A 24,996-nucleotide genomic window follows, 5' to 3' on the forward strand; every position below is an offset into this window, starting at 1 on the left:
GGGGCTTATTCTCAGCAGGGTTTTCAGTTAAGAAGATTCCCCTTGCCATGCCCACAGCCCACCCCCCTTCCAGCAGTGACTGACAGAAGACTGAAAGACGTGTTGCCTAGCCCACGGACTGCCCATGAATGGAGGTGATGCTAGGATTATCTGGAGAATCCTTCTCCAGGGTCCTTTTTTTTCCCCCCAATATTTTATTTATTGATTGACTGATTAATTGATTGATTTGACAGAGAGAGACACACAGCGAGAGAGGGAACACAAGCGGGGAGTGGGAGAGGGAGAAGCAGGCTTCCTGCTGAGCAGGGAGCCTGATGTGGGACTCTGTCCCAGGACCCTGGGACCATGACCTGAGTCGAAGGCAGATGCTTAACTGACTAGCTACCCAGGTGCCCCCTTCTCCATGGTCTTGCCAAAGGAATCTCTGCATTTTCTGGTAAGGGCTGGACTAGCTGCGTGCCAACCCAGAATGGGTGAGATTTGAAATTTGGGGTCATCTTGAATGATTTAGAGCAACAGCTCTGGGGAGGAGGGAGCCCAAGATTCTCCATTTCTAATCAGCTCCCTGGCCCACAGCCTCACTTGAGCAGGGAGGGTCTGGAGTACTTGACCTAGAGGCCCTCTACCCTCCTGAATGTGCTCCTTTAGATCCACAGCCTGTCGATATCCATTCAACTTTGCTTGCCACACGATCCCTGGTGCCCTAAGTGTGAGCTCAACCACCGTGTGCCTTACTCTTGGTTGACACCAGAGTCACGGTGCTGGAGACAACTTCATTATGGTACTGGTGTCAGCTTCCCAGAGTGAGCCCTCTCATCCCATACCAAGCCCCACAGAGGGGCCAGGTGGGGAACGGGGGTGGAGCACAGCCCTCCCCCCCTCACCTTCCACAAAGTGTCCTTGCTGCCTAGGCAAGCATACATTTCTCAACCTGCCCATGAAACCAGTTTCCCCAGATCCTTGCAAGATGGTTCCTACCTAATGGGTGTGCCTCCCCCATCCAGTTGTGGAACAAAAAACATCTGTCAAGAATTGAAAAATGAGAATAGATGTTGTTGAATGTACATGAGCAATCATATTCTGCTACTTTTCTGTATGTTGAAAATTCATTATAATTTCTTTAAAATTTAGTGCCTGGGTGGCTCAGTCAGTTAGGCATCCAACTCTTGGTTTTAGCTTGGGTTGTGATCTCCAGGTCCCATGATCAAGTGCCCTCACCCGACCCTGGGGTCAAGCTCCAAGCTCAGCTTAGAATCTGCTTAAGACTTTCTCTCCCTCTCCCTCTGCCCAGCCACTCACACCCCCACACTCACACACACTCTTAATTAAATCAATTGATTGGAAATAAAGCAGTTTCTTCTCTGGAGTGCCTTGCTGGCTCAACCAGTAGAGCATGCAACTTCATCTCAGGGTTGTAAGATCAAGCCCCACGATGGGTGGAGCAATTACTTAAAAGACTAAAATAAATCTTAAAAAATAAATAAATAAAGCAGTTTGTTCTCAAACTCGGTGACCTTAGAAGTACGTATATAGGAAAAGTCCCGTAGTTCATTATCAGTAATGACAAATTTAAAAGTCTGCACAACTACAAAATCCTAAATGCCTGTGTGAGGGTGGAAAAATTTTCCTTTTACCCTTCTAAATTATTTGGCTAGTCTAATAATTCAATTGACGTTAAAGCAGACATAAGGCATAAGGCAGTTCATAAGTTAAGTTGGTAAATCACCCTATCCTACTGGACAAGTCTCTTAGTTCAGAGAATAGGCCAGTTCAATTAAAGAGCTGTGTCTCATTTTAGGAGGCAGAAATGCAGGCAGACTCCCAAAGTTAGTTCCATGGTGCAAGCAATTAGGTATTTAATAAGAAGCATTTCTATGGAAACAAAAGAAAAACAACACTTAATGACTGGAGAAAATTACACTCCCAGTTTCTGAGTTCTAAAGGCAGCCAGTCGAGATTTCTAGATATCTGGCTCCTAACCTCTTCAGATGGAGTAAGGAAGGGCAGCAGCAACCTGCTAGATTTTTCTGGTTGGCAGTTTGAATGTCTCTGGTGATCCTTCTGTGACACGGAGGCATTAAGGTTGTCCATACATGAGCTATTGTGGTGATTTCTTTGAAGTTTTATCAAGTTGTCCAGCTCTAGCTTGTTTACCTGGCTTTGGGGAAAGAGCAGTTTTAGTTCTCAATGATTCCAAGTCAGAGAGGTCAATAAAGTAGAAGACTATGTAGGGTGCCTGGCTGGCTCAGTTGGTAGAGAGTGAGACTCTTGATCTTGGGGCCGAGAGTCCGAACTCCCTGCTGGGTGTAGAGATTACTTAAAAATAAAATTTTTTTAAAAAGATTTTATTTATTTGACAGACAGAGATCACAAATAGGCAGAGAGGCAGGCAGAGAGAGAGAGAAGGGAAGCAGGCACCTCACCGAGCAGAGAACCTGATGCAGGTCTCTATCCTAAGACCCTGGGATCATGACCTGAGTGGAAGGCAGAGGCTTTAACCCACTGAGCCACCCAGGCGCCCCAAAAATAAAATATTAAAAAAAATTCCTCATGTACATTAACTGTCAGAAAATTGGAAATGTTAGTTTGAAGAGCCATAGTCAAATATTAGAGGAAACTAGAATTCAGGACCAGGACCAGTTTACATGTAGAAACAAAACCTGAAAGACAATTAGCAGGACTAGAATCTGATATCCACAAGGACTACAGTTTCCATTGAAACATAATTTTCTTTGAGAGCTACCCATTTCTACCAAAGACAACCACAGTAAGACTAATCTGTTTACAAATTAAGTCTAGTTTGAAAAACTTGGCCTGATGACTTACTTAAGTGGTGTGAGAATAATGATTAACCATACAGGTTCTATCAAATCTGCTTTGCTGGAACTCTTCTTTTCTTTTTTAAATATATTTTTTTAAGATTTTACCTATCAGGTGCTTGGGTGGCTCAGTGGGTTAAGCCGCTGCCTTCGGCTCAGGTCATGATCTCAGGGTCCTGGGATCGAGTCCCACATCAGGCTCTCTGCTCAGCGGAGAGCCTGCTTCCCTCTCTCTGCCTGCCTCGTCTACTTGTGATCTCTCTGTGTCAAATAAATAAATAAAATCTTAAAAAAAAAAAAAAAGATTTTATCTATCTATTTATTTATTTATTTTTAATGCTTTTATTTATTTATTTGACAGAGAGAGAGATCACAAGTAGGCAGAGAGGCCGGCAGAGAGAGAAGGGAAGCAGGCTCTCCGCCAAGCAGAGAGCCCGATGTGGGGCCCGATTCCAGGCCCAAGCTGAAGGCAGAGGCCTTAACCCACTGAGCCACCCAGGTATCCCAAGATTTTACTTATTTATTTGATAGACAGAGATCACAAGTAGGCAGAGAGGCAGGCAGAGAGAAAGGAAGAAGCCGACTCCCTGCAGAGCAGAGAGCCCGATGCAGGGGCTCCATCTCAGAACCCTGGGATCATGACCTGAGCTGAAGGCAGACGTCCAACTTATTGAGCCCCCCAGGCACCCCAGCTGGGAACTTTTCATAAGGAATCTCATATTGGACTTTTAAAAGCTTCTCGAGGCTAAGAAGCCACCACCAGACTTTGCCTGTAATATGTATAGATTTGAGCGAATTTTTTTTCTCCTGAGGTCCCCAAAGTATCCTAAGGTTCCTGAGCCTGCCAGAAAGTGACCTTCTTTACTTACCTGGTAAAACTGCTGGAAACCCCATAAGCAGGGTACCAGGCTATTTTTTCCAAGGGCCATTATTGGCTCTAAGTCAGCATTAGTTCCTTAAAGCTGTTTGATCATATCTGAATTGATGTATTTTATTCTCAAATATGACATCGCAGTGAAAGTCTCAGTAATATAACCAATGTTTCCAATTATACCTGTTACAAGGGAGAACAGATTCTTACTGAACTTGAGGAAATAAATATACTGTTGTAAAGAATATTTGCTGAGTTTCCCAATTCGGGAGGGATCAGGCAGGGAGAAAAAGTCTCTTGTTTACAGAGACATACTTTACCAAATTGCTGTAAGTCATAGTTAACTTAAGAAAAAAGACTCTCTGTCTACTTGTGATCTCTGTCTGTCAAATAAATAAATAAAATATTTTTAAAAAAGAAAAAGAAAAAAGAGAAAAAAATTCTCCTTAAATCTGGAAAAAAACAGATCATTAAAGAACCAGTAATATTTCAAAGAAAAAGTCATAAAAAATTATAATCATCCTCTCAGTTCCTTCAGTCTCATTCTAATTTCTGTTCTGCTTGAATTCAGTTTTTCCTTTAGTTCTAGAAATTTGTAGTCAGTTCAGTCTTATGATCTTAAAGTTATCAGAAACCTATCTTCGTCAAAGTCCTTTCCATGAATTTCCTTGAGGAGGAAGCACTTTTGCAAGAGCACTTTTGCAAAAGCATCAGAGTAAAACAGTAACTGTGTAAATGGCTAAGGTGTATAAATGACCATGGTTAAAAATCTGAGGAGAGGAGTATCTGGGTGGCTCAGTCAGTTAAGCATCTACCCCAGGGTCCTGGGATCAAGCCCCACATTGGGCTCCCAGCACAGTGGGGAGTCTGCTTGTCTTTCTCCCTCTGTCCCTCTTCCTGATCATGCTCGTGCTCCCTTGACAAAATGCCTCATTACATCCCTCTTACGAAACCCATCTTACTTTCTTTGCATATAGGGTTGTTTCCCTTACTATTTCTGTTTGTTTGTTTGTTTTTTTAAGATTTTATTTATTTATTTGACAAACAGAGATCACAAGTAGGCAGAGAGGCAGGCAGAGAGAGAGGAGGAAGCAGGCTCCCTGCTGAGCAGAGAGCCTGATGTGGGGCTTGATCCCAGGACCCTGAGACAATGACCTGAGCTGAAAGCAGAGGCTTTAACCCACTGAGCCACCAGGCGCCCTCTCCTATTTTTTTTTTTTCAAGATTTTTTGATTTTTAGATAATCTTTACACCCGATGCAGGGCTCGAACTCATGACCCCAAGATCAAGAGTCTCACGCACCACCAACTACACCAGTCAGACACCCCTATTTCTCATAGTTTTTTTTTTTTTTTTTTGGATTCTATTTATTTGACAGACAGAGATCACAAGTAGACAGAGAGGCAGGCAGGGAGAGAGGGAAGAAGCACACTCCCCACTGAGCAGAGAGCCCGATGTGGGGCTTGATTCCAGGACCCTGAAACCATGACCTGAGCGGAAGGCAGAGGCTTAACCCACTGAGCCACCCAGGTGCCCCTATTTCTCATAGTTTTAATGTCATTTATCAGAATCATTAACCCTTAGAAATTGTTACCCCTTAGTAAAACCTAAGACGCAAATTGTTATACTAGCGTTCTTTAGACTGGCAAATTTATAAATACATTTCATAATTTCTGAAAGCATATACTTTTTTTATAGTACAATTTTCCAATGTAGTACAAACACATCCAAACATCTTTTAGCTTCTCTATAATAAGAAGCAAAATGTAGATAAACCCATGTTCAGTAATTAATGTTTCAAGATTTTATCTAACTTGGAAACGATCTAGATATTCAATCAATTTCTATTACTTAACTTAGTAAAACTCCAATGGTGGAAATTATCAAATGATTTTGGAAGGTCTGAGTTTTTTGCCTTTTTCTTTTTTTTAGATTTATTTATTTATTTGGGAGAGAGAGGTAGCACAAGCAGGAGGGCAGAGGGGGAGGGAAAGAATCTCAGGCAGGACTCTGTACTGAGCCCAGTTCATGGCTCAGCCTCATGACCTGAGCTGAAACCAATTGTTGGACATTCAGCCAACTATGCCAGGTGCCTCTGATTTGGGAAGGTATTTTTAAGGATACACGGCATAAAACATAATAATGGCTGAAAAATTCACCTAAAAGTTCTTATTCCAATTACATCTATCTAAGTCACTGGTTCCCAACAATTATGCTTAGACTACCCACAAGAACTTTCTGAGGCGTTAGATAGAGTTAGCCTTCATCCCAAGCTGTTTTTCTTGCTGACAAATTTTGTAACAGAGATATCATGAATTTTTTTTTTTAATATTTTATTTATTTATTTGACAGAGAGATTACAAGTAGGCAGAGAGGCAGGCAGAGAGAGAGAGGAGGAAGCAGGCTCCCTGCTGAGCAGAGAGCCGGATGCGGGACCCTGAGATCATGACCTGAGCCAAGGCAGCAGCTTAACCCACTGAGCCACCCAGGCACCCATGAATTTTTTTTTTTTTAAGATTTTATTTATTTATCAGAGAGAGAGGGCGAGAGAGCAAGCACAGGCAGACAGGATGGCAGGCAGAGGCAGAGGGAGAGGCAGGCTCCCCGCCGAGCAAGGAGCCCGATGCGGGACTCGATCCCAGGATGCTGGGATCACGACCCGAGCCGAAGGCAGCTGCTTAACCAACTGAGCCACCCAGGCGTCCCTCATGAATTTCTTTTTTTTAAGATTTTATTTATTTATTTGACAGAGAGAGAGACACACACAGTGAGAGAAGGAACACAACAAGGGGAGAGGGAGAGGGAAAGCATGCTTCCCGTTGAGCAGGGAGCTTGATGTGGAGCTCTGTCCCAGGACCCTGCAATCATGACCTGAGCCAAAGGCAGACACTTAATGACTAAGCCACCCAGGTGCCCCAAATTTTTTTGACTAGAAAACCCAGGTAGAATAAAAGTTGCATGTCTGGATTATATTTAATACTGAGATTGTGAAAACATGTCTTTTTTTTTTTTTTTTTTTTAGATTTATTTTTTTATGGGGTGCCTGGGTGGCTCAGTCATTAAGCATCTGCCTTCGGCCCTGGTCCGGATCCCAGAGTCCTGGGATGGAGCCCCACGTCAGACTCTCTGCTTAGCCGGAAGCCTGCTTTTCCCTCTCCCACTCCCCCTGGTTGTGTTCCTCTTTCTCTGTAGCTCTCTCTGTCAAATAAATAAAATCTTTTTTAAAAAAATATTTTTTTATTTATTTGAGAAAGAGAGGGAGCGCATGATCAAGGAGAGGGGCAGAAGGAGAAGGAGAGAGACACGCTCAAGCAGACTCCCTACGTGGCCTGGAGCAGGATCCCGGACTCTGAGATATGACCTGAGCAGGAATCAATAGTTGGCTACTCGAACTGACTGAGCCACCCAGGCACCCCTGAGGACATGTCTGTTTTAATTAAACCAATCAACTTGTTGTTGTTGTTTTTAAGATTTTATGTATTTATGTTCACTCCCTGAACAGTATTTTTAGGATTGCCTAGGAGAAATTCTGGTCATCTGTTTACTCCGTGAGGGGGGGGGGGTTTCCTCTGGGAGCCTTCTGGCTTGTCTATTAACTACGTATAATCACAGGTAGAAAAAACACCCCTTAGCGGCTAAGCAAGGTTCATGTGAGTGGGGTGTGAATGTCCGATGATCTTTCTAACTCTTCTCTAAATTTGGTAGGATATGCTGGAAATGGAGGTAAAAGGATGTTATCCTTTAAAGTTCTGCTATGTGTTTCCGTTTGCAAGAATTCTTTGTGGTGGGGCACCTGGGTGGGCTCAGTGGGTTAAAGCCTCTGCCTTCAGCTCAGGTCATGATCTCAGGGTCCTGGGATGGAGCCCCGCATCAGGCTATCTGCTCTGCAGGGAGTCTGCTTCCACCTCTCTCCCTCTGCCTGCCTCTCTGCCTACTTGTGATCTCTGTCAAAAAAAAAACAAAATAAAATATTAAAAAAAAAAAAAGAATTCTTTGTGGTCAGGATCCAGGACAGTCCTACAAAAGACACTGCATAGGAAGACCTAAGGCAGGCAGAGCCTGATTACAAAGCCCTGGAGTGTAGGAGGAGTTGGAAGAAACATGGAAGTGAGCCCTGCCCCACCCCCAACCGTTCTTCTCCAAAATTCACTTCTTAGTCCTTAGCATTTACATAGGTAACCAGTACCACGGGCCTGGAGATCAAGTCAGGACGCTTTCCACAAATCTCAAAGGAAAAGGGGAAGCTGGAACAGGAAGGCGGGGCAGGATTTTGAGAAGGGGAATTTACCTTGAATGTGGGCGTTAATTTTTGTTCTAAGTCTAATTTCTGTACTTTCATCTTGCTAAGGGAGTCTCTGAGCCTAGAAGTTATACTCCTTTGTGTCCCTTTTTATAGGGACAAAAAAAAAATTGTTTTTTTTTTTTTCATAGGTATCAATAAGACAATTGTTAGATGAGAGCTCTCTAAATTTTCTATTCTAAATACAGCCTGTTCAGAGGATGTGTTATCTGGCCATTGACAAGTAAGGATTTTATATTAATCTCAATAGTGACTCACACCAATTAAATCTTTTTACGGTTTAGCCACGGATGCAAGAAGCATTCCAAAAGAGGGTGCTGAGGATGCAGTCCTCAGAAGATCCGGAAAGTTCGCTCCCATAATTAGCCTAAGAAAGCCAAGACCTTCAATGTCACAAGCAGTAAGAATGGTGGCTCTGGTCTCCTGTGAGAACGTGAGACACCTCCAGTCCCAGACCTGCCATCTGGGACTCTTCCATCACCATCACCAACAAGGGTCCCTTATGGACCAGAACCCCTTAAGACAAATTCCCCTGAGAATTGGCTCAGTCAGACAAAGACAGGGCTGTTTTTTGGATCTGGAACCTACTGGGCTCTATGCCAATGCATGCCAGTACATGCCTCTTCCAGTGAGAATATTCTCCCTGGTCATAAAGCCAAGCTCTCAAGACATGGGATGGGAGGAAAGGAAAAAGCTCATGTGGGGCTACGATTCTCCTTCTCATGGCAAAGGACACAAAGGATAGAGACCAAAGGAAACAATGACTATCTCGGTAGACCTGAGAGTACTCATAACAAATCTTTACCAGAGTCCCCATACTCAAGGAACTACTTTACACAAACATTTTCTCCTGCTAATCTGAATTTAGAAAAAGGAAAGAAGACTCCCCACGCTCGCTTCCACTGGATTCTACAGGTGGAGCTCCAGGAGACTGATCTGGTAAGAATTCTTACCTTCTCTCAGCAGCAGCCTCCCTGGAGGAAGCTGTATCCAGCCAGCGAATGTCCCTTTGCAGGTCACCAAACTGTCAGGGGGTGCCGGGGGGAGAATTTTTCCTTCTTTCTTTCTAGGTTCTTTGGCTGCTCTAATACTTCAGTTGACATAAAAACAGATTAATAGGAGAAAAAGAAAAATTGTTATTTTATTTTTAAAAAGAAATTTATTTATTTATGTACGGGGGGTCCCCATAAAAATATGAGACCCAGAGGCAGTCAGGCAATGGAGACTCACATGCCATCCTGAGCTGAGGAAAGAGATGGGGCTGAGGCTTCAAAGGGGAGGAGGGCAATTTGCAGGAAGATGAGAAGAGCAGATGTTTCCTAGGCAGATGTTGGCCCTACCATGTGGGTCTTTCAGATTAAAAAAAAAAAAAAAAAAAAGTTATCTCTGGTAATAACTCTCTTTCTGGGCCAGGCTCGCCAGGCTCCCCATCTAAATTCTTTTAGACAATTAAGGGAGAGGTAAAAGTTTTTCTTGAGTCTGCAGAGACTTGATTGCCTTCAGCTCAAAATAATCTTCATGCCAAAGTGGCACATTTTGGGGTGGCATATTCTGTTCCCCTTCACCTAAAAAAGGTACAGAAATTGCTATCTTCAACTCATTTCCTCTTATAGTCAGACCTTGTTGTAATTCCAAGTTTTATAAAGTAGCCATGTAGCTGTTTGGAAGATTCTGGAACAAAGGGCAGTGTGCTAATCAGTGGGGAGTTCTGCATCTGCCAGACTATTTTTTTTTCATCATAACTACTGGACTTTTACACCAGGAACTTTTCTAAGGCCTTTCAATGTATAAACTCATTTAATTCACCAACCCTATGAGAGTTATTACTGTTATTTCCATTCATGAGAGGAAAATGAGCACAAAGAAAGTGATTTGTCCAGACATACAGCCAATGAGGGTAAAGCCCAGGCAGTTGAAATGCCATACAAAGTACAGTAGTTCTCACACTGAGGCTGGACTTCAAGGCACTGGCTCCCATCACAGACATACACACCTTCCGTTCAAGAGTCTTGTGACTTATAGCCACACAAGGAGTATCGTTCAGCCACAAAAAGGAATGGGGATATGGATACATGCTACAACCTTAGAGAATTTTAAAAAATTATGCTAAATGAAATAAGTCAGACACAAGAGCACACATTTTGGATTCTGTTTATATGAAATGTCCATAATAGGTAAATCTGTAGAAACAGAAAGCAGATTACTGGTGGGGCTGGCAGAAGGGGCAGATGATAAATGAGTGCTAATGAGTCTAGGGTCTCTTTTGGGGTGATGAAGTACTCTGAAATTTGTGTGGATGATCGTGCAACTTTATGAATATATTTTAAAACTACTGAATTACATCACTTTTTTTTTTTAGATTTTATTTATTTATTTGACAGAGAGGGATCACAAGTAAACAGAGAGGCAAGCAGAGAGAGAGAGGAGGAAGCAGGCTCCCCACTGAGCAGAGAGCCTGATGCGGGGCACCTGCTTCCTCCTCTCGCTCTCTGCCTGTCTCTCTGCCTACTTGTGACCTCTGTCTGTCAAATAAATAAATAAAATATTAAAAAAAAAATAAGTTGCATGCTCTACTGACTGAGCATGTTGTATTGACTGAGTTATATATTTTAAAGGGGTAAATTTTATGGTATGTTATATGTAAAAAACAAAACAAAATACTGGTCTAATGAGAAGAATATTTAACAATTTAGTAAAGCAAAGCTGGAGAAGAGTAGTAGAATACACCACCCCAAATATGCCACATTGGCATAAGGATTATTTTGAGTAGAAGGCAATTAAGAAACAGATACCAGAAAAACTCTCTGCCCTCCTCTTATTTGCCTAAAAGCAAGACATAAGTTTACAGAAATGTCCCCACTCCCCTCTCTACCAGGAAGGACGGAAGTCAGTCACCAGAGAAAACTCTAGACCCTTATCAGCCTGGAGATGGCACCAGAGGAGCCTAAGTAACAAACCTTGTCTACTATTACTTCCCTATATACATTCTTTCTCACAACTTGCCTCCCTAGAAACTCAAAAGTCCTTTTCCTTTGTCGTGTCACTTCTCTAAAAATGTATTGTTCTTTTGTTAATATGCTATAATAAGCCCAATTCTAATCACTCCTTTGAGTTACTCATCACTGGGTGCTCCCTTGTGTATGTGTGATGCACTTTTTAATAAACTTGTTTGGGGTGCCTGGGTGGCTCAATTGTTAAGTGTCTGCCTTCAGCTCAGGGTCATGATCCTGGGGTCCTGGGCTGAGTCCTGTCTTGGCTCCCTGTTCAGCAGGAAGCCTGGTTCTCCCTCTCCCCCTCTGCCTGCTTGTGTTCCCTTTCTTGCTATATCTCTCTATCAAATAAATAAATAAAATATTTAATAAACTTGTTTATTTTTCTCTGGGTAATCTGTCTTTGTAGTCTAATTACATGGCTCCTGTCAGAGAAATTAAGGTGGACAGAGAAAAAACAGTTTTTCTTCTCCTATACTCCTACAGAAATCCCCATAGTCTGGCATTTTTCTGTGTCTAAGCTCCTATCTCTCCCACCCCTTAGCTCCCATGACCAGCCTTTGTGGACATATTCAGTTGTTGGGGTTTAATATGTCTCTTCCCTATTCAGAGACTAAGAGAAGGCTAAGCCCAGCCAAGGCATCACTGCATCCCAGAAGCCCTCCTGTCTTATGCCTAAGGCAGGGCCATTGCCAGCTTGTGTAGCACCCACCTACATTCACCACCGTGGTCATTTGCTCAGGGTCAGGCATCCTCAGTAGACTTTAGGCTCCATGAAAGCAGGGATGGGTTGTTTTGTTCACCATTCTACCTCCTGCCACCAGGAATGAAACAGAGGAGGCATGCACAAATCCACTGAGTGCAGAACACAGGGCCCAGACACAGAGAACACTGTGGTTTTCAGCAAGCCCTGCTGCTCTGAAAGGGCAGGGCTCCTTCCCCTGCAAGGTCCCAACTGATGTCAAGTCCCATCTTTCCAGCCCTTTCAAAGATATACCTTACATGGGTCCATTTCACATAAGCCCTTTTATTATTTACTCAGATAATACATGTGCCTGATGTATCAACCAAACACCTAACTTGTTTCTGTAGTGAATTTTAAAACTTCTTGATCAAGGGGTGCCTAGGTGCCTCTGTGGGTTAAGCCTCTCCCTTTGGCTTGGGTCATGATCCCAGGGTCCTGGGATCAAGCACATTGGGTTGCCTGCTGAGCAGGGAGCCTGCTTCCCCCTCTCTCTCTGCCTGCCTCTCTGCCTATTTGTGATCTTCTCTGTCAAATAAAAAAATAAAATCTTAAGAAAAAAAGAACTTCTTGATAAAAAAAGTTTTGAGCAGGGGCACCTGGGTGGCTCAGTGGGTTAAAGCCTCTGCCTTCGGCTCAGGTCATGATCTCAGGATCCTGGGATCGAGCCCCACACTGGGCTCTCTGCTCAGCGGGGAGCCTGCTTCCTCCTCTCTCTACCTGCCTCTCGGCCTACTTGTGATCTCTCTGTCAAATAAATAAATAAAATCTTAAAAAAAAAAAAAGGTTTTGAGTAGTCTTTTTTTTTTTTTTAATTCCATTTATTCATTTGACAGAGAGAGATCACACATAGGCAGAGAGGCAGGCAGTGGGGGAAGCAGGCTCCCCACCGAGCAGAGAGCACAATGGGGGGTTTGATCCCAGGACCCTGAGACCAGGGCCTAAGCTGAAGGCAGAGGCTTTAACCCACTGAGCCACCCAGGTGCCCCTGCTCAAAACTTTTTTATCAAGAAGTTCTTTTTTTCTTAAGATTTTATTTTAAGCCACCGAGGCGCCCCTGAGCAGTCTTTTTTTAATCATTTTATTTTATCATAATAAAAGTGCTCTTTACTACCCTGCCACCCACCTGCTCTCTGATAAGCATCAGGTTGATTTCTATAATCAAGAGTATGTTTCTTGGTTTGTCTCTCTTTCTCTCTCTCTCTTTTTTGCTTGTCTGTTTTATTTCTGAAATTCCACATGAGTGAAATCATATGGTATTTGTCCCTCTCTAATGGACTTATTTTGCTTAGCAATATACTCTCTAGCTCCATCCATTTCATTGCAAATGGCAAGATCGCATTCTTTTTTATGGCTAAATAATATCCCATTGTATATATATACCACATCTTCTTTATCCATTTATCTATTGATGGACTCCTAGGCTGCTACCATAGTTTGGCTACTGAAATAATGCTGCAATAAACATAGGCGTGCATGTATCCATTTGATTAGTGTTTTTTATATTTTGGGGGTACTCACTAGTGTGACCACTGGATCATAGGGTAGTTCCATTTTTAATTTTTTGAGGACCCTCCATGCTGTTCTCCACAGTGGCTGGACCAGTTTGCATTCCCACCAATAGCACAAGAGGGTTCCTTTATCTCCACATCCTCATCAACACTTGCTTCTGAGCAGTCGTGGATGTTTAGGGGTAAAACTGAGCACAAGGCTGTGATCAGCAGCAAACTATATTAATATTTTCTCAAAGACAACCAACTAGTTAATTCTGACACTTCCTTGACACAGAACAGCAACCAAACACAGTTGCTAGCACTTATTTATTGAGCACCTACTATGGTCCAGGCACTAGGCACTTTACAAATACCATCTCCAATCATCCCCCCAAACTCTGCCAGGACATATTCTTATCCACATCATATATATGAGAACACAGAATCAGGAGATAAGTAACTTGGCAAAGCCACAAATTGGTATTTAAAGTATTTTCTTCTACAAGATGTAAGGAAAGGCAATTATCTAGAAAGTTTTTCAGTCACTGAAACTTTTTATTTTCTATGAACATTTCAAAATGCTTATTAGGAATCTGTGATTCAATAAAGAGAGAGACCAAGAAGACAGGGTATATCTGTGTGTGAGATCTGAAACCATATTCTGGTTCCATTTCCTCCTTTTTCCACTTCTAAAATTAAAAGAGCATAGGGTTTCCTCCTTATAATGAAGTAATAGTGAATAAAAGTAAATGACTTACACTACACAGTTTAAAAAGAAACCAAATTCATATTGCAATAGAAGAAACTAATTAAAGGACAGTATGCTTTAGACCAGTGAACTAAAAATGGGATAAGAAGAATTTTGACAAACAGGTGAATCCTTTAAGGATTAATGGGAAGGATCTGGCTGTCTAGCCCTCACCTGCTCAGAATAGACAATCTTTCACCAAGCAAGATAAGTACCTATCATTTAACAGCTGGGTGTTGGGATCTCTGTATTGTTAAAATTTTCAAGACATAAAAAGACGTAATAGATCCCATGGAAGTTGAGGACTTGGGGACTGAGGCTGCAAGGCAGATGCCTCAATTTGGATGAGGTATCTCTGCTTTGCTATTAATTGGGGGACTTGTCCCCAGCTTCTGGCCCTAAGCCTCAGCAGCTTCATCTGTAAATGAGGAGTTACACTGGCTCTGCCCTGTCTTCAACTGACCTAACTCTATTCAGTGAAAATACCTTCCTCATAGGCCCAAATACGCTTGGGAAATTAAGGCAATTATGACCTGAGAAATGGCTACAGTAACAAAAGGCAGGAATAAGGGGGCTCTTCCTCCCGACTCCCAGAAATGACCACGAGTCATGTGAATTCTCCAAGATCACTAGAGGACAACATTCTAGAGTTGGGGGTGCTCTTCATGCATCACCTAGTGCAGTCTCCTGGACCTCAGAGGGCCGATGTGCCCCAAAGACAACCAGAACATTTCCGGGCTCCCTCTGAGCCTCTAAACCTTTTCTATTTGCCAGACCACAGCTCTGTTATTCAAGATGCCATAGGCTGAATGTAACTTAAACCAAACTTATTTTTAAGATTTTACTTATTTGAGAGCGAGCAAGCATGGGATGGTGGGTGGGAAGCGGAGAGGGAGAAGCAGACTCCCTGCTTACCACGGAGCCCCAAGGGGGCTTGATCCCAGGACAGCAGGATCAAGACCTGAGCAGAAGACAGCCGCTTAACCAACTGAGCCACCCAGCTGCCCCTGAACCAAACTTAAGGCAGAGAAAAAAACTGGCAGGAACCCGGCCAGTTTATTATTAAATAGTGGTTGTTTTGGAAGGTCGGTTTACTACTTTTCCCATTTTCCTTTAAGTACTTTTGTGTACTTAACCTCTCTGTGCTTATTTCTCCATCTGTACCTGGTTAGGAAAATTAGCACTTAAAACAGGGTCTGGCATGTAACTACTCAGTGAATGCCCAGCGATTATGACTCCTTTCGAAACTTTCTACTAAGAACACGCGTTACTTGTTTGATGAAAAATACTTTTTCTAAAGTTGTATTGATTACTGTTTTTAACATCCCTTAGCAGAAAAAATTTTACCTTTTCTGCATGTGTTCTCAATCCTTCCCCAAACCCACATTCCCAATTGGAAGTATCAAGTTTGCTAACTATTGTAGTAATTTGCGGAGGTGTCTGTCTTTTTTTATATCACATTCCAAAACTTTACGAAGAGCTACTTGGTCAGCTCCCGCGCTCAGCTGCGCGGACCGAGGAAAGAATTTGTGGAGAGAAGGCCTCGGACTTTAACGGCCACCACTCGCTTCCACTGCACCCAGCCCCGCAATCAGGGAGCGCGAGGGAAAATGGAGGCGCCCAGCCTTCCCGCAGAGGCTGCGAGCTCTACGCCTGCGCCGTGCGCTCCCGCTCGGCCCCACCACGGCTCGCTGGGCCGTTGCGACCGTTGAGGGAGGGCGAGGGGAGGAGAAGGAGCGCTGCACAACGCCCCACCAGGCGCCCCAGCGCGCTGTTCCGGTGAGCCCGGCTCCCGCCCCGACAGTCCGCGCCAGGCCGCTCCGGACCAGTAGCCGCTCCGAGGATGTCGGCCGCGCTCCGTGCTTTCCCTCCAGCCCTTTGTGTCCCGGCGCGCGTCGGAGGGAACGCGGGAACGCGCGCCGTGCCGTGCGCCTGCGCAAGGAGGCGGGACGGCGCGCCCTGTCGGGAGTCGGGATGGGCCTTGCTCCTGGTCGCCCAGTCCCGCCCCGCCCCCAACCGCCATTTCGTGCTCGAGCGCGCGGGGCCTCCGCATGATGGACGCCCGGAAGCCGGGACAACAAAGGCCCCAGCGCAGGGGCTGCTCGTCCTGCTGATCTTTCCGCTGCTCGCGAGGCGAAGATGGCGCCCAGACGCTGAAACTACGTCAGAGTATTGGGAGAAATGGGCTCTTTCACCTCATCCAAGCATCCGAGTGGGCGCGCGAGCTGGCTCCCGGCGAGGGGGGCGGGGCGGCATGCACGGCCTCGTTTGTGCACAACCCTGGGGTGTGCATCTTGCCACGTGTGCACAATCTCGGGCTAGTGCGCACGCCCCAGTATGCCCAAATTTGTGTGTGCACCATCTGACGTGCACTAACCGGTGGATTTCCACGTGTCTTCTGTGTGCTGCATCTCGAGGATGCTTCCATCCGAGTATGCGCACAATTGTTTTTGCTCCGACTGGCTGCCTACACAGGTCCGTGTATGTACGGACTCGGGTTTACATGAACCCAAGATGTGCACAGGTGCGTGGATTCGTGAATCTGGTGTGTGCAGCTAACTGCCCTGGGCTGTGTGCAGACCCACGAGTGCAACCTCAGCTTCCTGCATTTTGGAGCAGCCGTGAACATGATCATGTTTCTGGCCTGTTTTGGATTCTTTTAACTTTGCTGAGTTTACATGCAAAGCATAACCACCTGCCTACTACTCTATGCTATTCTTAACCTTTCCCCTATTCTTTCCTCCCGGCTCATTGGGTTCGTGCCATGGCCCCCACTTTGCAATGGGGTCACACAGTGACAATGATGGACAGTCGGTGAGAGAAACAAAGAAATGGGCAGTAAAGGGCAACACGATGAAGCTGGGAAGGAGGCCCCTACCTGGCAAGATTTAAAAAGCTTCCTGGAGGAAGCCATGAACCAAGTTCAGGGCCTGGCTACAGAGGGAATCAGGGGTCAAGCCCCAGTTTCTAATCAGGCCTGAGAACTTTGTTCTAGGGGGGCATTTAAACAGGAGATGCCACCAAATTCATATTTGAGAGAATGGGGTTGAAGTAGAAAAGGCAGGTGATAGGAGCGTGTGTGGGAAAGGGGCCATTTGTGGGGTACAGACCAGAGAGTGGGGAACAGGCTCAGCAGGGAAGTGGCCTCTCCAGGGAGGGAATGGGGTCTCCCCAGTTGTTTATACTTCCTGCTGTTCCAGCTCTTCTGTGTTGAGCACACCTCTTTCCGAAGGGGAGAGATGAAGCCTCAGGCCCCTGCTCTGACCTGGCTGGGTGCCTGGACAAGTAAGTACTGTCAGTGGAGATGGAGGAGGATCCTGCCTGGGGAGTATTGCAGGCACAGAGTAAGTATTCAGGAAACATGGCTGTTAGCATTTATGCTGAATGACTAGAAGTTCCCTAGTCTGGCCCTCGTCCTGTTACCAAAGAACCACCTCTTGGTTGCCTTTCATATAGTTAGGAATATTTTCTTCTTATGCTCCCTATTCCTAGTTATATTTTAAAGGCATAAAAATACATCATCTCTGGGGTACCCGCGTGGCTCAGTTGGTTAAGCATGTCTGCCTTCTGCTCAGCTCATGATCTCAGAGTCTTGGGATCAAGCCCCACATGAGGCTGCCTGGGAGCTTGCTCCTCTCTCTCCCTCTGCCCCACAAGCCCCCCGCCCCCATCCCACTCATGCTCTCTCTCTCAAATAAATAATATCTTAAAAATTAAATACATCACCTATAACATATCTCTACATTCCCATTGAGAACCCCTCTACAACTACCCCATTATCATTGTACCCCCATCTGAATGTGTCTCATGATGGAGAATGGACTTCATAAAACAGCCTTTTAGATGAAACACGTATAATTTACCTTTATAAGGACCAGATCTTTGTGATCTGAAATTAAGTTTTTTTATTCTGCCACCCAAAAGATACTTTCTGAGCATATGCTGTGTTAAGCTTATGTTAAGGGTAGGGGAGCAAAATATACTACCCCAAAGTATGCCTCTTTAGCATACTGTTTATTTTAGGCAGGTTATTTTTCAGAAACAGCAGACAAAGGTGAAGTTACCCTTTTGTGAGATACATTTACATTTAAAAGGGAAATCTCCATTTGTAAGGGTGTCTCACTCACTGTTCCAGGAAGAGGACAATGGCTCTAATCTCTGGAGACTCTTATCAATGGAGAGGACAACATTTAAATCTACACAATAAGTTTACACCTGTTTACTGTGGTTTGCTGGTAGCGTCCTGTAATTGGCTCCCTACCCCCAGCATCTTTTATCTTTAACTGAAAGTGGTTTTTAAGGTGATGGCTTTGGCCATTTTGGATACTTGGTTACTCTTGTTCATTTTTGTCTGTTTTTCTCTTGTTAATCTGTCTTGTATAAGTTTAATTATTAGACCAGCCAAAGAACCTAGAAGGGAAGAAGGGAAAACTTCACCACCCCTGCAGTAGCCAGATAGTTTCTGCACCTTGGAGCTTATAGACCCAAATTGCTGGATGCCAGGGTCCAAGAGCAAATAGCTTCTTCACACTTGATACATGCTGAAAGTCTATGGGAAGTCTGTGGATTACAGCCTGCTGGGCTGTCCCTGTACATCCTGAATTAAAAGGCTAGGGAGAGGGGTGCCTGGGTGGCTCAGTGGGTTAAGCCGCTGCCTTCTGCTCAGGTCATGATCTCAGGGTCCTGGGATCGAGTCCCTCTCTCTCTCTGCCTGCCTCTCTGCCTACTTGTGATCTCTCTCTGTCAAATAAATAAGTAAAATCTTTAAAAAAAAAAAAAAAGGCTAGGGAGGGGATGCCTGGATGGCTCTGTTGGTAGAGCGGGAGATTCTTGATCTCTGCATTGTGGGTTCGAGTCCTGTGTTGGGTGTATAGATTACTTAAAAATAAGGGAGCTGTGGAAGTGAGGACGGGATGGGTGCACAACCACAGGCCCCCACAGTCAGTGACCTTGTCAAACGCAGTCTCGCTCTCCCACATTCGTTCTACAGTTGTTCTGGTCCTGGACATGGCCCACAGCCCTTACTATTGGGGGTGGAGAGAGCTGAGCCCATGATGGGGGAACCAGGCACATCATTTGGAAATAACCACTAGGGACCTTCCTCAGAAGGGGGGCTGTGGGCAGAGAGTAGGTCCCACTTGCCCTTAGGGATGGGGGTGATCCTGTGGAGCCCTCTTCGCTGCCACTTCCAGGCAGCCCTGCCTGCCTGGGAGGCGGAGCCTTGGGAATAAATGGCCATTGTACCAGTGTCACTAAGGCAAGGTTGACACACCACTGCTTTAATCCACCAGCAGGGCTGCAGGGTGGAACCTCCTAGGAAACCAAGCCTGAGATCTGATCTCTGTCAAATCTGTGTAACCTAGAAGTAGGTGAGGTGGTCCCACCCCCTCTCCAGCTGAACGGGCAGGTTGTTCTGGATTACTGTTCTGCATGTCACACTTTTCCCGAAGCCAAGGATCTGGGTGATAGCATTCTTCCTCAATAACCCTTTCTTGGAGAATGCTCCGGACTCCAGCTCCCCAGCCTCCTAGCCTCAGAGCAGAGGGCCAGCTGCCCCTTCTGAATGCCTGCTGGGCGTGGAGTCCGTCCCCAGGAAACACCTGGTGGGGAATTTCTTTAGCTCCCAAGAGTAAACCACAGAGACCTAGAAGGCACCACCCTTGGGCGTCTTCTTACCTCCAAAGGCGACATTAAAGAGAGGAGAGGGTCCCTGGGGAAATGAGACCGTTTGCAGAATAAATGCAGCCTTGTACCAGCTAGCCTCCTACAGAGGTCTGTGGGCTTGTTGGGGACTGAGCCTGTTTAAATAATTTAATGGAAAACTCCAGAAGGGACGCAGTCCTTGTAAGCCTGACCTCACCGGCCAGCAAGCCAGCTATAAAATGTTTCTTCTCTAAGGAGTGACTGGGAGTCAGGATGCCACAGTCACCATGCAGAGGAATAAGACATTGCTCTGGACTCCGGGAGAGGGACAGCTGGCCTGAGTGTGCAAACTTCGAAAGGGCGGGAGGGACCATCCCTACAAGCCGCCCCCCCCCGCCCCCCGCGGCCCAGGTCACAGACTCCAGAGTCTGAGATGCAAAGCCAGGGTCCAGGGTCCCCGTAGCCCCAGACAAGTCCGGCTAGTCCTCCGTGCTTCCCCGCCACCCCGCCACCGCCTCCGCCTCCCGCCGCTAGGCAGCGGGTCCCTGTCGTTGACCGGGCGCTGGGGTGGGAGAAGGCTTCCGGCCGGTTCTACCCAGCCTGGCAGGGCGACCCCTCAGGCCGCCTCCCGCATTTCCCCACCCCGACTTCCCCCCACTCCCGCTCCGCCTCCCCTGCCCGCGGGCGGCTCCTCCCGGCGGCGCCCGCCCCTGCCAGGCCCGTCCGGGCGGCGGGCGGGGAGGCAGGGAGGGAGGCGGGAGCGAGCGCCCAGGCGCAAACATTTCCTTATGTGGTGGCTCCGCGGGGCCGGGGCGGTGCCCGGGGGGCTGCTGGGGACGGCCGACACGCTCGGGGCCTCGTGGCCACCCTGGCACGGCTCAGCGGCGGGGACCTGGGCCTCATCTGCGGGACGGGACCAAGAGGGAAGGCCCCCTGCCCTGTTTGTCCCCCGAGCGTGTTCCTCCTTCCCCGAGAAGGAAGTGATCCCACTGCCTGTGGGTCAGACCCTCTGTCTCCCCTACTTCCCTGCGTTTGTGGGAAAGTGGCCCTGAGATCTGACCTTCAGGCCGAGACCGCTCAGGTCTGAAGGGGCCACGGGTGGGCTACCTGGTCCCCTGGTCCGGGCCACCCCGTCCCCCGGACCCCTCCTCGGCCCATCTGCACAGTGCAGCACCCTCATTTGCCTTGGGAGCTATATTTGGCCATGGAGGGATAACAGGGTGACTCATGGGAGGGATGGCCCCGGGGTGGGAAGTGGATGAGCTCAAGAAATGTCGCTGCTTTCCTTTCCATTCTGAGGGGATTTCAGGCTCCAGCCCTCCAAGAGAGAGCCTGGCATCCAAACTGGGGGCCCACAGGCTGCCTTCCTGCTGCAAGGGCAGGTCTCCAGGGCCTGATTAGTGCGCCCTGGGCTCTGACACACCCCCACTCCGGCTTGGAAAGTGTCTGTTCCGACCCTGGAACTGACCTGCATTCTCAGGCCAGCATCCCTGCCCCTTACAGCCTTGGAGCAAACTTTAATACTGGATAGGGCGGGTTTCCTATGGGATATTTTTTAAAGAATTGGGCTAATTTCAGAGAGTATAATTTGAGACTGCATCTGAGAGAGAGAACTCTGGTCTGGGAGACCTGGTCTGGGAAGTCACCAGCTTCCCCGTGACTCCTATCTCTCTTCCTGCAGTCCCTAGATTCCTGGCTCCCTGGGGTCTGTCCCTGAGTCAAGGGGCACTCATGCCCAAGCTGCCTTCCCAAAGCCCTGCTCTTACTACCTAACACCAGAAAATGATTTCCAGCCTCGAAGTCCCCCCAGCTCCAGCCCACTCACCCATCCTTGTTCCGAAGGATTCAAGACCCCAGTCAGAAAAACACTCTCCTATACAATATAAGGTTCCAGAACCTCAAGTAAAGAATCCTGTCAGGGCTGCCTGGCTGGCTTGGTTGGTAGAGCGTGAAACTCCTGATCTTAGAGTTGTAAGTTTGAGCCCCACGTTGGGTGTAGAGATTAGCAAAAAATAAAATCTTAAGGAAAAAAGGAGTGAATCCTGTAAGAGGACAATGGTCGTCCTTGCCCCATGTGCTGAAACAGTACCTCAGTGGATAGACTGTTCAGTTTTGAGATTCTCTTCACACTGGGGAGAGGCCCCAAAGCATCTGGAGAAGGGAGGTGGGGACACAGACACTGAAAAGCAGGAGACGCTCTATAATCCATACACTGATAACATGGCCAAATCATCCAGTAAGAGGGGATCTTAGTGTTCATCTCTGTCACTGCAATTACCTAAAATTCCCTATTTATTTGTCAGAGAGACAGAGCACAAGCAGGGGGAGTGCTGAGCAGGGAGAGCCCCGATGCAGGACTCTATCCCGGGACCCTGAGATCATGACCTGGGCCCAGGGCAGACACTTAACTGACTGAGCCACCCACCCAAGAGTCCCAGTGTGTTCTGTCTTATATAGAATTGAAATCTGTCTCTTTCATGTCCGTCTCCATGGTCCTTGTCTGTCTGTCCATGTGTTCTTTGAGGGCATGGTCCCAGGCTCCCAGGACTGTAGCGGGTATTCAGTGAGTTTATCCTCGGAATGAATGATAAAATAACACTGAATGCTCAGCAAAGTGTTATCCACTCTGGGATAAGCCACACCAGTTTCTCCCATCATTGCATATATGACATTTGTTTCTAGAACATTCTTCATCCTTCCCAGCCAGCTGCACACCCAGGTTGCAATGTTTCTTCTCCTTCAGTTGGCTTTTTTTTTTTTTTAAGATTTTATTTACTTATTTGATAGATCTCAAGTAGGCAGAGAGGCAGGCGGAGAGAGACGGGGAGGCAGTCTCGCTGCTGAGCAAGAGCCTGATGTGGGGCTCGATCCCAGGATCCTAGGATCATGACCTGAGCCGAAGGCAGATGCTTTAACCCACTGAGCCACCCAGGTGCCCCTGCAGTGTTTCTTCTAAGCAGTGGTGTACTCTGTGCTACCTGACCCCGGGAGGCTTTATTGTTCATGCCCCCTACAGTTGCCTTGCTCTCAAAGGCTGGTACTTTGTGCGGCACAGATGGAACTTTATTTTTTTCTCAGATTTATTTTATTTTAGAAAGCAAGAGAGCTTGTGCTCTTGAGCGTGAGTGTGAGGGGCAGAGGAGAAGAAAAGAGAATCTCAAGCAGACTCCATGCTGAGTGCAGAGCCTGGTGCAGGGCTCAATCCCACGACCCTAAGATCACGACCCGAGCTGAAACCAAGTCTGGTGCTTAACCGACTGCGCGACCCAGGTGCCCACATGGCTGGCACTTTAACTATCACAATTTTAGCAAAGGGGAGGGCTCCTTACTGCATGTGACAACAGTGTCGTGCCCTGAGATGGGCCCTTGATGCCACCTGGCATCTCAGGAGGCTGGGCTGAGCAATGACCAGCCTGAGTCCTCCTTGGTGGTACCTGCTTATGGGGCCAAGACCCTGACTATGGGCAAAGAAGATGCCGGAATATGCCCTTTGCTCATCAAGCAAAATCTGACTTTGGTGATCTCGCCAAGACCCCCAAGCTGAGACCAATCATTGGCAGCTCCCTGGCCATGGCTGTCAGAGCCCCAGAAGGCCCCAGAGTTCCCAGATTCTGTGGCTCAGCTTTGCCCTCCCACAAAGCTGCCTGGGTGCAGGGTAGTTATGAACACATGGCTGTGGGTTAATCTGTGGGTTTGCTGGCTGACCCCTGGATGGCCTGGAGGCAGGGAGCCATCATAGGCAGTGTCCACACTTTGGACACCGGTGCCTCCCCATCCCCAGTGTGGGGCTAGGGCAGACTCCCATCTTTTGCCATCAGTTTGTAGATCTGATGAGGGGTGGTGGGAGGAGGCTCTGGCCCTGAGGCTGCCTCCAGGGGACTGGGAGTTGACTTGGGATCAGGCCTGGTCTCAGTTGCTGACCCAAGGCGGGTAGAAGGTGAAGCCCACCAAGTTCCCCCAGGAAGGACCGGAGGCCTCTGCCCAGGGAGATCTTCTTCCTCTGGAGAGACTCTATGCAACACAGAGTGACCAGCAGGCATCACTCCAGGGGGTCATGTGCCAGGTGGGGCTGTGGTGGGAGCTCTGGCAGGGCCAGGCTGGTGGGGGAGGGGTAAGAGTAGGGGAGGATCCTTGCTCCTTCTGTATCCCACCGCAGGATTCTTAGGACAGAGAGGAAACCCCAGAAACCAATAGGGTCAGTATGGGGCCCCTGAAAGGAAGATAGAATTCCCCAGAGTCTGAGAAGGAAAGAAAGTAGGGGCGCCTGGGTGGCTCAGTGGGTTAAGCTTCTGCCTTCGGATCAGGTCATGATCTCAGGGTCCTGGGACTGAGTCCCATATCTGGCTCTCTGCTCAGCGGGGAGCCTGCCCCCCCCCCACCTACTGCCTCTCTGCCTACTTGTGATCTCTGTCTGTCAAATAAATAAAGTTTTAAACCAAAAAAAAAAAAAAAAAAGAAGAAGAAGAAGAAGAAGAAGAAGAAGAAGAAGAAGAAGAAGAAGAAAAGGAAAAGAAAAATAGAAAAAGAAAGTGCGGGAGAGCCCTGTGGGGTGGTGACTCTCCTGGACCTTGAGTGTGACAGGCTCTCTGCTCTGTCCTGGTGGGGGGCAGTAGGGCACTAGCTAGGCCTAGCTCTGGGGGGACACCAGCTTGGCCTCTCCTAATTTGCAGGGCACTGGGGTGGCCAGGTGTGCCAAGGAAAGCAGGACCCACACCCAGACCCCACCCTCACAGTCCCTGCCTTCCACCAGCTCCAGCACACACCTTCACCACTGTGTAGGCTCCGAGTGGGGGCAAGTGCTTCCCTCCCTGCTCCCTGCCTCAGGCCTTAGACAGCCTGAGACAGCCTCCTGAATCCCCCACAGTCTGTCTAAGGGTCTGTGGCAGGTTGCAAGGGTAGGAAAAGAGCCCTGGGTGGGTTCTCAGGGGCAGGGGTAAGGTCTTGCTCTGACCCCAGCTGGCTGCTTGACCTCCAGCCAGTTACTGTGCTCATTGGCCTTGGTCCTCAGACCCCAGACATGCGGGCCAACATGTAATTGTTCTGGTTCTCAGAGAGTAAACCCTATGAGCAGGTAGGAAGGTGGGAAGAAGCAGGGAGGAGAAGGTCAAGGCCAGAGTCTGGTGTGAAATGCAAAAGAGAACTCAATCTGTACATCAGTTAACATTTGTTCCTTCTCTTCAGGCAAGGCCCAGTGAGACTTTGGGATGTTCCCCAATGTGCCTGTGGCCAAACCTCTGGGTGTTGTCACAGAGGGGAGCAGGCTGGGCACATGTGGGGGCACAGTGAGTGGCATTCACATGCTGGGAGCCAGCCTTCCTTGGGCTGAGCCCAGGGCCCCAATCCCCTGTCCAATGAAAGGAACAGGATTCTGCTCCTCTGTGGTCACTTGT

At 47.2% G+C, this 24,996-nt stretch overlaps 1 long non-coding RNA gene across 1 annotated transcript; it reads right to left on the bottom strand.

Moving 5' to 3' along the window:
* Positions 1-1,827: 1,827 nt before the first annotated feature.
* Positions 1,828-9,785, bottom strand: LOC101679149. Its single transcript, XR_001176558.2, has 3 exons — positions 9,221-9,785; positions 8,944-9,080; positions 1,828-2,158 (listed from the first exon to the last, which is right to left on the bottom strand). It is a non-coding gene; the product is annotated as an uncharacterized LOC101679149 (long non-coding RNA).
* Between the last annotated feature and the right edge of the window lie 15,211 nt (positions 9,786-24,996).

This window comes from Mustela putorius, unplaced genomic scaffold (assembly GCF_011764305.1).
Source record: "Mustela putorius furo isolate JIRA1106 unplaced genomic scaffold, ASM1176430v1.1 tig00000275_pilon_pilon_pilon, whole genome shotgun sequence".
In the NCBI taxonomy this organism is placed as follows: Eukaryota; Metazoa; Chordata; class Mammalia; order Carnivora; family Mustelidae; genus Mustela; species Mustela putorius.